This window comes from Ornithorhynchus anatinus, chromosome X5 (genome assembly GCF_004115215.2).
Source record: "Ornithorhynchus anatinus isolate Pmale09 chromosome X5, mOrnAna1.pri.v4, whole genome shotgun sequence".
NCBI classification, from domain to species: Eukaryota; Metazoa; Chordata; class Mammalia; order Monotremata; family Ornithorhynchidae; genus Ornithorhynchus; species Ornithorhynchus anatinus.
The window spans coordinates 40,320,195-40,332,484 of record NC_041753.1 but is presented as its reverse complement, the minus strand read 5'-3'; positions in this window follow the sequence as shown (position 1 = coordinate 40,332,484).

Below are 12,290 nucleotides of genomic sequence, written 5' to 3'. Positions count from 1 at the left end.
CTTGTATTGTACTCTCCCAAGTGCTTAGTACAGAGCCCTGTACACAGTAAGTACTTAATAAATGCAGTTGATTGAATCCCAGATGATCTTAAATGTTTGAGCATTACATTATAAGCTCCTTGAGGGCATCTTTATTTTTATTGTTTCCCAAACATCTAATACAGTATTCTATACACAGTAGGGATTTACCAATTGAAGTTGTTGAAGATGCCCCCCATTGAGTGGGAACCTATGGATGAGGGGCCTGAAGGCCAACCTCCTATCCTTAATCTTATCCCCCTACTGCTCCCCACTCCTCCTTCTATGCTACTGCAATTCCTTGCCACTTCTACAGTGTCCTGATGTGGATACTGTCTTTAACTCTAGCAACTCTAATAACTCTTGAATTCTTTAGTTGTTTTGAAGGTATTTTCAACTTCAGACATTAGAAAATAAGAAATATTTTTACCTGCATTTCCAGAGGAGAGCATAAAGGAAATGTACAATCTTCCCAAACTGCTATGGAAAAGCTCATTCAATCACTTTCAAATCCATACATTTACAGTAGTTCATGCTGAGTCTTGGAAGCATAAATGTTCTAATTGGTTTACTTTTTTATATATTTTGAGACCACTTTTTTGTGAACTGAACTTGGAAAAAGATATAGCCATTGAAAAGTTGCTCAGCGATAAAAACCCATCAATCAATCAATAAGCAAGCCAAAGAGATGAAAGAATTAAAAACCTAATGAATGGCAGAGATAACATATTCTTTCATATTCCTAGATCAATACTGGCTTTTATTTGAAAGGAGACACTTTCTGATATATAAGAAGAAAATATCTGGAGGAATAAGATCATCTTTGCAGAGAGTCTCTCACTGCTATTTTTAAATTGGTAGGTACAAAGAAAATATCTGATGGAAATATTTTTCCTCTCTTCTGATTGATCAGGAACTGCTAACTCTTCATGAAGAAGACACTTAATATTCTAGAAGTGCTAGCTTTATGTGGCCTCTAGCTGAAGTCAGTAGAGATTGTGCTTTGCTTTTCAGACATATTTTTGTTGGAAGCTTATCTTCCATAAGGGAACAGTCTATTTTGCAATGCAATAATGATTCAAGCCCCATTGAATGCATTGAATGATATGGGTAAGTTTCTTTCCCCCATTTTTACCAGACTTGAGGCCTGGCTTGTTTTGTAATTTCAAAAAACCCTATCACACTTTATTGTTATACAGATTTTACAACTTTGTAGAAAAGAATAGAACCTAAGATAGGGAGAAGACATTAATTTTATTTTACTTTTCATCAGCATAACATTCCTCAGCTCTTAATTGCAATTTCTAAATTTTATTTATAGGTGATCAAACTTATTTGAAACAGATCATATACATATAAATCTGTTTGGTTATTTCTCTGATCAACTGACTACTCCAAAGGAATGACTATCTTGACCCCAAATATACCTTACTTTCCAACCAGAAAGAAGACTACATTTTGAAAAATATGATCCGGAAAAAAGAGCCATGTTGGGGACAGAGTGAGACCTAATGGAAAGAGCATAGGCCTGGGAGTCAGAGAACCTGAATTCTACCACTTGCCTGCTGTGTGACCTTAGGCAAGTCGCAACCTCTCTGTGCCTCAGTTTTGTCATCTGGAAATGGGGATTGAATTCCTGGTTCTCCCTCCTACTTGGAATGTGAAACCATGTGGGACTGGGCCTTTGTCCAGCCTGATTATCTTGTATCTATAGTGCTTAGCAAATAGTAAGCATTTAACAAATACCACAGTTATTATTGAAAGAGGTACAGTGAGTAAATTAGCATTGGAAGAGAGGAGTATGTGGGATGGGTTGCAGTAGAAAATCAGCAAGGTAAAATAGGAGGGGGTGAGCTGATTGAGTGCTTCAGAGGCAATGAGGAGGAGTTCCTGTTTGATGCAGAGGTAGATGGGCAACTACTGGAGGCTTTTTGAGGAATGAAGAGATGTGAACTGAATGGTCATTAGAAAAATGATCCAGGCAGCAAAGTGAAGTGTGGACTGGAGAGGGGAGAGACAGGAGTCAGGGAGGTCAGAGAGGAGGCTGATGCAATGCGCTTGGATCAGTGCAATTAGAGTTTGGATGGAGAGGAAAGGGTGGATTTTAGCGATGTTGTAAAGGATGAACTGACAGGATTTGGTGACAGATTGAATATGTGGGTGAGATGAGTTGAAGATAATGCTGAGGCTACTACTAAATGCTTGGGATAATACAATAGAATTAGTAAACATGATTCTGCCTTCAAAGACCTTGCAGCCTAGTGAGGAAGACACACAATAAAATAACTTGCAGGTAGGAGGAAGTAATGGAGTATAAAAATATGTTATGTACATAAATGCAATAGATTGGGGTGAGTACCCAAGTACTTACCTACTCTTGTTTCTTGTTCTTATCTCTCCCGCCATTGACCTCTTGCTCATGCTCTTCTTCCTGCCTGGGTCATATCTCCTCAATTGCCACCTCAGTACTTCTGCCCCGCCTACACAAATGTATACCGCAGCCTTCTAAAATACTTATACAGATATCTTTTCACTAACTCATGTTTATGCCCTCTTTTATTTCTTCCTCCTACCTGTATATTATTTTAGTGTCTGTCTCCCCCGCTATAATAATAATGATGGCATTTGTTAAGCACTTGCTATGTGCCAAGCACTGTTTTAAGTGCTGAGGGGGTACAAGGTAATCAGATTGTCCTACGTGGGGCTCACAGTCTTAATCCCCATTTTACAGATGAAGTAACTGAAGCCCAGAGAAGTTAAGTGACTTTCCCAAGGTCACACAGCTCATAAGTGGCAGAGGCAGGATTAGAACCCATGACCCCTGACTCCCAAGCCCGGGCTCTTGCCACTGAGCCACGCTGCTTCTCTGCTAGGTTGTAAGCTCTTTGAGGACAGGGAACGTGTGCCTTGCTATTGTTGTACTCTTCTCCCAAGTGCTTAGTATACTGTCTAGCAATCAATAGACACACAATAAATACCATGGATTGACAGATCATTGATTACCAAATTTCTTTAGTTATTGGCAGAGTTCATATGATTTAAGAGATGGGGAAGGAGAGAGTGCAGCCCAACTGGATACAATGTGGGAAGCAAGATGATCACCCAGCCTCAAACAGAGGCAAAGGGGTATTGCATTCTGGCCTGGGGAAAGCCACAAGGAAGAAGAGACCTGAGCAGGGGAATAATATGGGGGTGGGGAATGGTGCCTGGCAGTGAGGGCCATGTCACCTAAAATCTGGATTGAAGCTGAGTTGGTTTGCTGGTTACTTGATATAAACCTGCACATCCCTGAGGCTTAAGAACCAAGGGGCTATATAGTGATAAGGAGGTGGCCAAAACTAAATTTATTTCTACCTTCCGGATTCATAAATATGGGCTAAAAAACCTAGAAAGAATTTGCACTCTTCTTCCACTTGTGTTTCCTCTTAGAATCATTTCATTACTTTTCCCTGAACTCAGAACAACCTTGAAATTAGATGCCTTGCCTCCAAGATCTTATCCCAGAGGGAAATATTAAGTAGTTGACAAGCCACCAGTGGCAGATTTCAAGAGATTGAAGATTCAGGTCACCAGCCGTGCTTTGGGGTGCCATGTAATCAGAATATTAAAGCAATGGAGCACTGGTTTTAAGAACACACCCTTATCCCAGCCACATTCATTTTTAAGGCTATTACAAATCATTAGGGTTGATGGCTTTGAATGGGGCTGAGCCAAAAAGCAGTGTAGCTTCAGGCTCACATGGCTAGAGTTATAACTTGTTTAATTTGACAACATCCCATTATACTGGCAGGAAATTGAAGCTCACCATCTGAATTGATGGAATGGAAAAAGTGAGATAAATAGTATTAAACCCTTTTTTAGATCATTTCTTTGAAGTCCCATTGACTGAGCTTTATAGTTTAGTGATCTGTATTCTTTCCGGTGCTTCTGCCGGGAGATCACTGTTGATAGACTAAAAAAAAAAAAAAGGTCCCTTGTGCTCTTGTGGCCAGAAAGACTTTATTGAGACACTTTAAGCGTATCATTCACTCAGGAAAGTCTGACAATTTCACCCTTTACTTTTTGGCAGAGGACCTGTTTGTTTTTTCTCATGGCCAAATACTCTGAAGATTCACCTGACACTACTTTGAAATTGGTTTTTATCTTTGTTCAGTGAAAATCATATTTCATCTTAATGACTGTATGTCTTAACTAAAGTAGTCTATGCCTGTGCATTAAGGTGGTACCAAACCTAAAGTAAATGTTTCCTATCTCAACTAAACATGTCTGTTAATTCTGTTAATCAGTTGTATTTATTGAGCACTTACTGTGTACAGAGCACTGTACTAAGTGCTTGGGAGAGTACAAAATAACAATAAATGGACAAATTCCCATCCCACAATGAGCTTGCAGTCTATATGGGGAGGCAGACAATAATCGTACTCTCCCAAGCGCTTAGCACAGTGTTGTGCATCGAGTAAGCATTCAATAAATAAGATTGATTAAAAATTAACTGTAATTTTCTATAGTATTTGTTAAGCTCTTACTATGTACCAGGCACCATACAAAGTGCTGGGGTAGATACAAGCTAATCAGGTTGGACGCAGCCCCTTTCTCACATAGAGCTCACAGTCTTCATCCCCATTTTACAGATGAGGTAACTGAGGCCCAGAGAAGTTAAGTGAGTCGCCTAAGGTCACGCAGCAGACCTATAGCAGACAGAAACAGCATGGCTCAGTGGAAAGAGCTCAGGCTTGGGACTTGTCTGATGTGTGACCTTGGGCAACTCACTTAACTTCTCTGGGCCTCAGTTACCTCATCTGTAAAATGGGGATTAAGACTGTAAGCCCCACGTGGGACAACCTGATGACTTTGTATCTACCCTAGTGCTTAGAACAGTGCTTGGCACATAGTAAGCACTTAACAAATATGATCATTATTGTTATATAGATACTTAGCTGTCCTTTGCTTTCTGTCTTCCCCATTAGAGTGGAAGTTCCTTGTGGGGAGGGAACATGCCTTGAGCTTTTACTGCAATTTCCCAAACACTTTGTACAGTACCTTTCACTCGGTAGGCTCTCAATAAATACCATTGCTACTGCTTTGTTTTCAGAGATGATGCTAAAAAATAGCAAGAGCCTATGCAAATGTGGCTGAAAAGCCACTTCCATGCCTGAGAGTTCCCCCTGCATTGTGTACTCTGCACATACGAATTGCTCAATAAATTGATTACATCCTTTCCGGGCTAATGATTTGTTTCACATGAGATCTCACTTTATATACTCACTTCATTGTCTCAAATGCTTTGCGAAGCCCTTGCATTTTTTTTAAAACTGAGCATGACTCTGCTACTGTTTTGACATTTGTTCTGAGATAACTTTGTGCCAGGCACTTTGCTTAAACACTAGGGAAAGGTACAATAATGATAATGCAGACCTGGAGCCTGGTGTCCACAGGAGGCTCACAGGCAAAAATGTGGGGAAGGGTCATCAGCCATACCAGGAAGGAAATCAAATGGTTCATACAGCAAAAGCAGTAATAGAAGTAGCACTGCAGCACATTATTGTTATTATAAGTTGTTTATTCTGGTCTTCTGCTTTACATGGGCTCTCTTTCAATTTGCCACACACTAGCTTCTTGTTCTGCCATTTGTGGATTATAGTTCATAGGGAAATCTGGAGAACTGCTGAAGTCGCGGTTTTTGTAGGTCGATTCCCGTTCCACCTATTCTACATAGCCACGTTAGAGAACGCCATAAGAATTTGGAAGTTGGAGTTGGAATACATTTCCAAGTCATTGAGAGAGTCTTCCAACTCAACAGGCTACAAGCATGATCAAAAGTCTCTGAGCCAGTGGTTCAAAAATTTGCAGATGATTGCTCTACAGGTACATGTCCAAGAAGACGTACAAGTAATCATGAATCCCTTGGCTGATTCTGCTCAGTTCTATGGACTGGTGAAGCGTGTGCAGGAAACTGAAGTTATGTACCAGTCTACACATGAGAAATCCTCCACCCAAACCAGCATTTTTACTGACAGCACAGAATTTGATGCTGTCATCGAATTCTGCTAATTAGGTAGTACATACCCTTAATGACCAAGAGGGAGACTATAGAATCCAAAAGGCCAGTATGGCTTTAAGCGGGCTGACTGAGGGTGGTAATAACTGAGCATCCAGCTCCATTCCAGGTTGAAAGTCTAGGATGTGGTGCCAAACCTTCTATATGCCTGGGGTGCCTGCTGAACAGAAAACATAACAAACTCCTCGAGTGGGTTTCTACAGACCCCAGTTAATACTGAATGACAGGACATGATTATCGATAATGAGGTCTTGGAATGCAGACAGCGGACCAGCCCTGAAGCAGTGTGAGCAGGCCTTATGAGGAAAATGAATGATGGCAGGATATATTGGCCACGCCTGTAAGGAGAACAGAAAGAGGCACACATATAAAAGCTGGGTGGGAGGAATAAAATGTTTAAAGACATAGGGAAGGAACAGTCTCAAACAGTGTCAACATAACATCGTGGGCTGATGGGAGATCCCTGCAGCAGACAGACCAGCCTGAAGGCCACCATTCAGGAGAGGAGCTGCTCTCCTTTAGCAAATCCAAGAGGCAGGAGCAAAAAGAAACCAAGGCCTTGTCTGGGACAACCCAGCCCCACAGCAGTGATTGATATTGAGGTGCGAACAATGAGGAAGAGAGTGTCATTTATAGCTACATCTCCCTCTGTAGACTGTTCTCCCCCTCCAGATTCTGAGCTTGTTGTGGGAACAGAACATGTCTACCAACTCTGTTGTACTCCCCCAACCTGCTTAGGACAGTACTCTGCACACAATAAGTGCTCAATAAAAGCCACTGATTGATGGACTGATTTTTGGTCACACTCACAGACATGAACGTGATGCTGAGGGTCAGTCAGTAATATCATCTTTGAAAATGTGGACATCTAAATGTATATGTACATATGTATATAATTAGAAAAGTATCTACATTTACTGTTAGTGAGTTGGTTGACTGAACTGCTTACATCAGGTCTGAGTTCCTTTTTGGCAGCCCCAAAGTGCTGTATTGTTAATAATGTCTAGCAGTATTTAATTCCCACTGGGACTGATTATATTTTCCATGCTCTGGAAAAACTCTCCATGAATACTTAGGAGACCTATAACAAGACACTCGTCTAGGGAGGGACTGCAGAATTAAGCTTAGGTGATTTGTGGGATCTTTGTATGCACTAATTAAGATCTTGAAATGATAATGAATTCAAATATTTAAGAAATGGAAAAATTGTCTTGGAATATGCATGTTGGGTATATATGTACCTACACACACACACACACACACACCCCACCCCTCACCCCCCCCCCGCCCCCTCCATGTGAAATGCAAACCCAGTTCTGAGCCTTATTAATCAAAAACAATTGAGTAAAATAATTAGTGAAACTGAAAGCAATACAGGATTGCACAATTATTCTGTTAAACTAAGGGCAGGGGTAATAAAAACAAACGTTTTTTACCCTTATCATTGCACAGTCCTCTGTTCATTGTGTAAACCTAGACTTTAATATTGTTTTAGATAATTAATCATTGTCCTGTTGTCCTGTTCCTGTTAGGAATCTAATCTTTTCTTCTCATTGGAGTAATGTAATAACCCAAAATACCTATCCATGTTTATCTTGAACTAGAAAGAAATTCACTTGTTGAATTACATTTCCAAAATGAATTTACAGTATTATTTGGAAATGGCAATTGGGAGATTTTTAGGAATAAACTTTTATTATTTTTAGCACAAGAATAGTAAAGCCTGGTTCAAATCAATATTTAAGAAATCACAAGGGTCACCTTGACTTTCAAAAAGTCTGAACGACTTAGTGCCATTATAAATTTCCTTTTTATACCCTGTGGTTTGCCTCCATCCCCCTCTGTCCCCAATAATGATGGTAACTGCTAAGCACTTACTATGTGCTAAACTCTGGAATAGATAGAAAATAAGTTTGGACAAAGTCACTATCCCAAATAGATATCACACTCTAAGGGGGAGGAAGACCAGGTATTTAATCCCCATTCTACAGATGAAGAAACAGAGGCACAGTGAAATCAAGTGACTTGTCTAAGATCACATAGCAGGCAAGTGGTGAAGCCATGATTAGTATCCAGGTTTCCTGACTCCCAGTCTTGTGCTCTTTCCACTAAGTCATGTTGCTTCTTTTTCTTGGATGTCCTTTCTTGATCTTGAAAAACTGTTCTTCTTTCCCTCTGTAAGGTGACATGAAGAAGATTCATAATTGGGTATTGAGAACATGTTGACTGAGGGTATATCATTAGGGATACACAGGAACTGACTGTACTGTCTTAAGTAGATCTTCAAAAAAAGCTGGACACCATCAATGGACTAGGATTTGGGCAACTACTAAGAATATTTGGTGGCCCTGAGAAATTTTCCAAAATCCTTAAATTACTGTATGATAAAATAAGTCAGAGTTGAAGGTGCCTCCTTCAGTCTTCAAGAAAAACTGTTCTTCTTTCCCTCTGTAAGGTGACATGAAGAAGATTCATAATTGGGCATTGAGAACATGTTGACTGAGGGTATATCATTAGGGATACACAGGAACTGACTTCAAAAAAAGCTGGACACCATCAATGGACTAGGATTTGGGCAACTACTAAGAATATTTGGTGGCCCTGAGAAATTTTCCAAAATCCTTAAATTACTGTATGATAAAATAAGTCAGAGTTGAAGGAGCCTCCTCCCCCTCCCATCCTTTAACTGTTGGAGTTCCTCAAGGGTCAGTTCTTGGCCCTCTTCTGTTCTCCATTTACACTCACTCCCTCGGTGAACTCATCCGCTCTCACGGCTTTGACTACCATCTCTACGCAGATGACACGCAGATCTACATCTCCGCCCCTGTCCTCTCCCCCTCCCTTCAGGCTCGCATCTCCTCCTGCCTCCGGGACGTCTCCACCTGGATGTCGGCCCGCCACCTAAAACTCAACATGAGCAAGACTGAGCTCCTCATCTTCCCTCCCAAGCCCGGTCCGCTCCCAGACTTCTCCGTCACCGTGGATGGCACGACCATCCTTCCCATCCCGCAGGCCCGCAATCTCGGTGTCATCCTTGACTCGTCCCTCTCGTTCACCCCACACATCCTATCCGTTACCAAGACCTGCCGGTTTCACCTCTACAATATCGCCAAGATCCGCCCTTTCCTCTCCACCCAAACGGCTACCTTACTATTACGGGCTCTCGTTATATCCCGGCTAGACTACTGTGTCAGCCTTCTCTCTGACCTCCCTTCCTCCTCTCTCGCCCCGCTCCGGTCTATTCTTCACTCCGCTGCCCGGCTCATCTTCCCACAGAAACGATCTGGGCATGTCACTCCCCTTCTTAAACAACTCCAGTGGTTGCCTATCGACCTCCGCTCCAAACAAAAACTCCTCACTCTAGGCTTCAAGGTTCTCCATCACCTTGCCCCTTCCTACCTCTCCTCCCTTCTCTCTTTCTACCGCCCACCCCGCACGCTCCGCTCCTCTGCCGCCCACCTCCTCGCCGTCCCTCGGTCTCGCCTATCCCGCCGTCGACCCCTGGGTCACGTCCTCCCGCGGTCCTGGAACGCCCTCCCTCCTCACCTCCGCCAAACTGATTCTCTTTCCCTCTTCAAAACCTTACTTAAAAATCACCTCCTCCAAGAGGCCTTCCCAGACTGAGCTCCTCTTCCCCCTCTACTCCCTCTGCCATCCCCCCTTTACCTCTCCGCAGCTAAAGCCTCATTTTCCCCTTTTCCCTCTGCTCCTCCACCTCTCCCTTCCCATCCCCACAGCACTGTACTCGTCCGCTCAACTGTATATATTTTCGTTACCCTATTTATTTTGTTAATGAATTGTACATCGTCTTGATTCTATTTAGTTGCCATTGTTTTTACGAGATGTTCTTCCCCTTGACGCTGTTTAGTGCCATTGTTCTTGTCTGTCCGTCTCCCCCGATTAGACTGTAAGCCCGTCAAACGGCAGGGACTGTCTCTATCTGTTGCCGACTTGTTCATCCCAAGCGCTTAGTACAGTGCTCTGCACATAGTAAGCGCTCAATAAATACTATTGAATGAATGAAGGTGTCTCAATCTCTTTCCCCATCATTATTAGGGTAACAGAGTAAAACTGGTCTTTGTGTTGAGTCTGGGCCTGTTCAACCTGCTCTCTTCTGCCACCTTTGAGGATACACCAAAGGGCCAGGAAGCTGAAGTCCAACTACTTTCAATCCACTAGCATATATCGTACATTCCCAAATATTACAATGGATGTCAAGGATGGCAACTCCCATAGAGTTCCTCCAGATATCCTACTGCCACACCCAGAGACAGAATACTAAACTGGCTAGACCTTTAGTCTGAGTCATTAATGGAATTCAATAAATGCCATTGATTATGTTCTTATATGTCTGTGAAATCTGGACCTATGGAATAGTGTTCAACCAGCTTCTTGAGCAGTTTGAAAATCATCATCTATGAACAGGGAAGCAGCATGCCCTAGTGGAAAGAGTCCAAGCCATGGAGTGGGAGGACCTGGGTTCTAATTCTGACTTGTTTGCTGTGTGACCTTGGGCAAGTCACTTTACTTCTCTGTGCTCCAATTTCCTTATCTGTATAATGGGGATTAAATCCTACTCCCTTCTACATGGACCATGAGCCCCATGTGGGACAGGGACTGTGTCCAATCTGATTATCTTTTATCTAGTACAGTGTTTGAAACATAGTAAAAGCTTAACAAGTACTATAACAATAATAATACTACTACTAACCACACTTAGCATCAAGTGGTAAGACAGGAGTACCAAGAATTTGTACCCACCCCAGCATTTAAAAGAGTGTTGGACACACAGTAAGTGCTAGACAAATACTATTTAAAAAAATGAGGTCCTAGAACGCAGTCATTTCATCAGCATTGAAGCAATACTCATCAGTACACTGCATCACTAGGCAGGAAATGTAAGAAGAGTGAATAATAATGATAGCAGATTCCCAAGAGGTATAACCAAGCAGGGAAGAAAAATGAATCTTTTAATGACATAGTATAGACTCAAAAATGTGATATAATTGTGGGCTGTTGGAATAACATAGAAGCAGGTAAATCAGCCTGGCACTCAGCAACCCTGAGAGGAGTTGGTTTATTTGAGCAGAGTCTTTTGGGGAAGATGGCAATCTCAAAAAGAAATCCTAAAGATGGTGACTGACCCTCCATGCAGAAAATGGCTCAGAATAGCAAGGGACAATCTTTTGGGAACATAATGTGGGAAGGATTTGTCAGGCAGACATGGGTCTTTTCAGCCACACTTGGACATGTAGGTAAAATCTCATAGGATGGCAACATCTTTTAATAGGAAAGCTGCATATCTTTGTGGAACCCTCCCACGAGGCCTCTCAAAGCCCAGAGTATTTTCAGTGGGAGAGTGTCGGATTGAAACAACTCTGTTGTCCAATGAGGAATCAATCCTGCTGGGACTGTACCTTTTTGCCAATACAATTCCGTGCAATCCACATGGTAGAGCTACAGAGTGAGAAGGCTTTACTTACAAGTGTCAGTTAAAGGAATTAAAATCTGTTAGGTGATCACATTAATTAAATTAATTAAATCAGTCAGTGAACTTGAAATGAATCCCCACCCAGAGGCATTGCAGCCAGTAAATGTTTTTAGAAACTAAGAAGAGTGAGGCAGCTTCACGTTCATTTTCAGTGGATTTCAAACATCGCTCATTCAGATGACTTCTTGGGAACAATGTTTTCCATAAGACATTTCAACGAGCCTCCGTTTTAGATTCCATGTGCATTTTCTGATCCAATGGTTCAATAACGAAATATCTTATGGATTAAGTAAAACTATGCTCTCCAGATTATATCCTAAATTTGTTACTAAAGAAGCAATGTAGCCAATGAAGTAGTCGTGTTTTAGGAAGTCAGAAAACCTGGGTTCTATTTCTGGTTTTGGCCAAATAGGCATAGGTCAAGGCTCTCTGTCTTCTTGTGCTCATTTATTCGGTATGAAAGATGTGGACTCAGTTGTAATTGATTCAGTAACGTCTGGTTGCTGTTATTATTGTTACTATTACAGTTAAACAATGTACCAAAAATTTGAGAAAAGCACCGGGGTAACTGCCGCTTTACCTCCCACCAACCGATGGTCCCCACTCCCGGCAGGTTCCATGTGTGCCAGGCTGGGGATAAAATCTGCTCCTGTCAACTCTTGGACTCCTCTGTTCCCAACGAGACTTGGAGCCTAGTTTGTGTATTTGTTTCTGTTGTGTTTT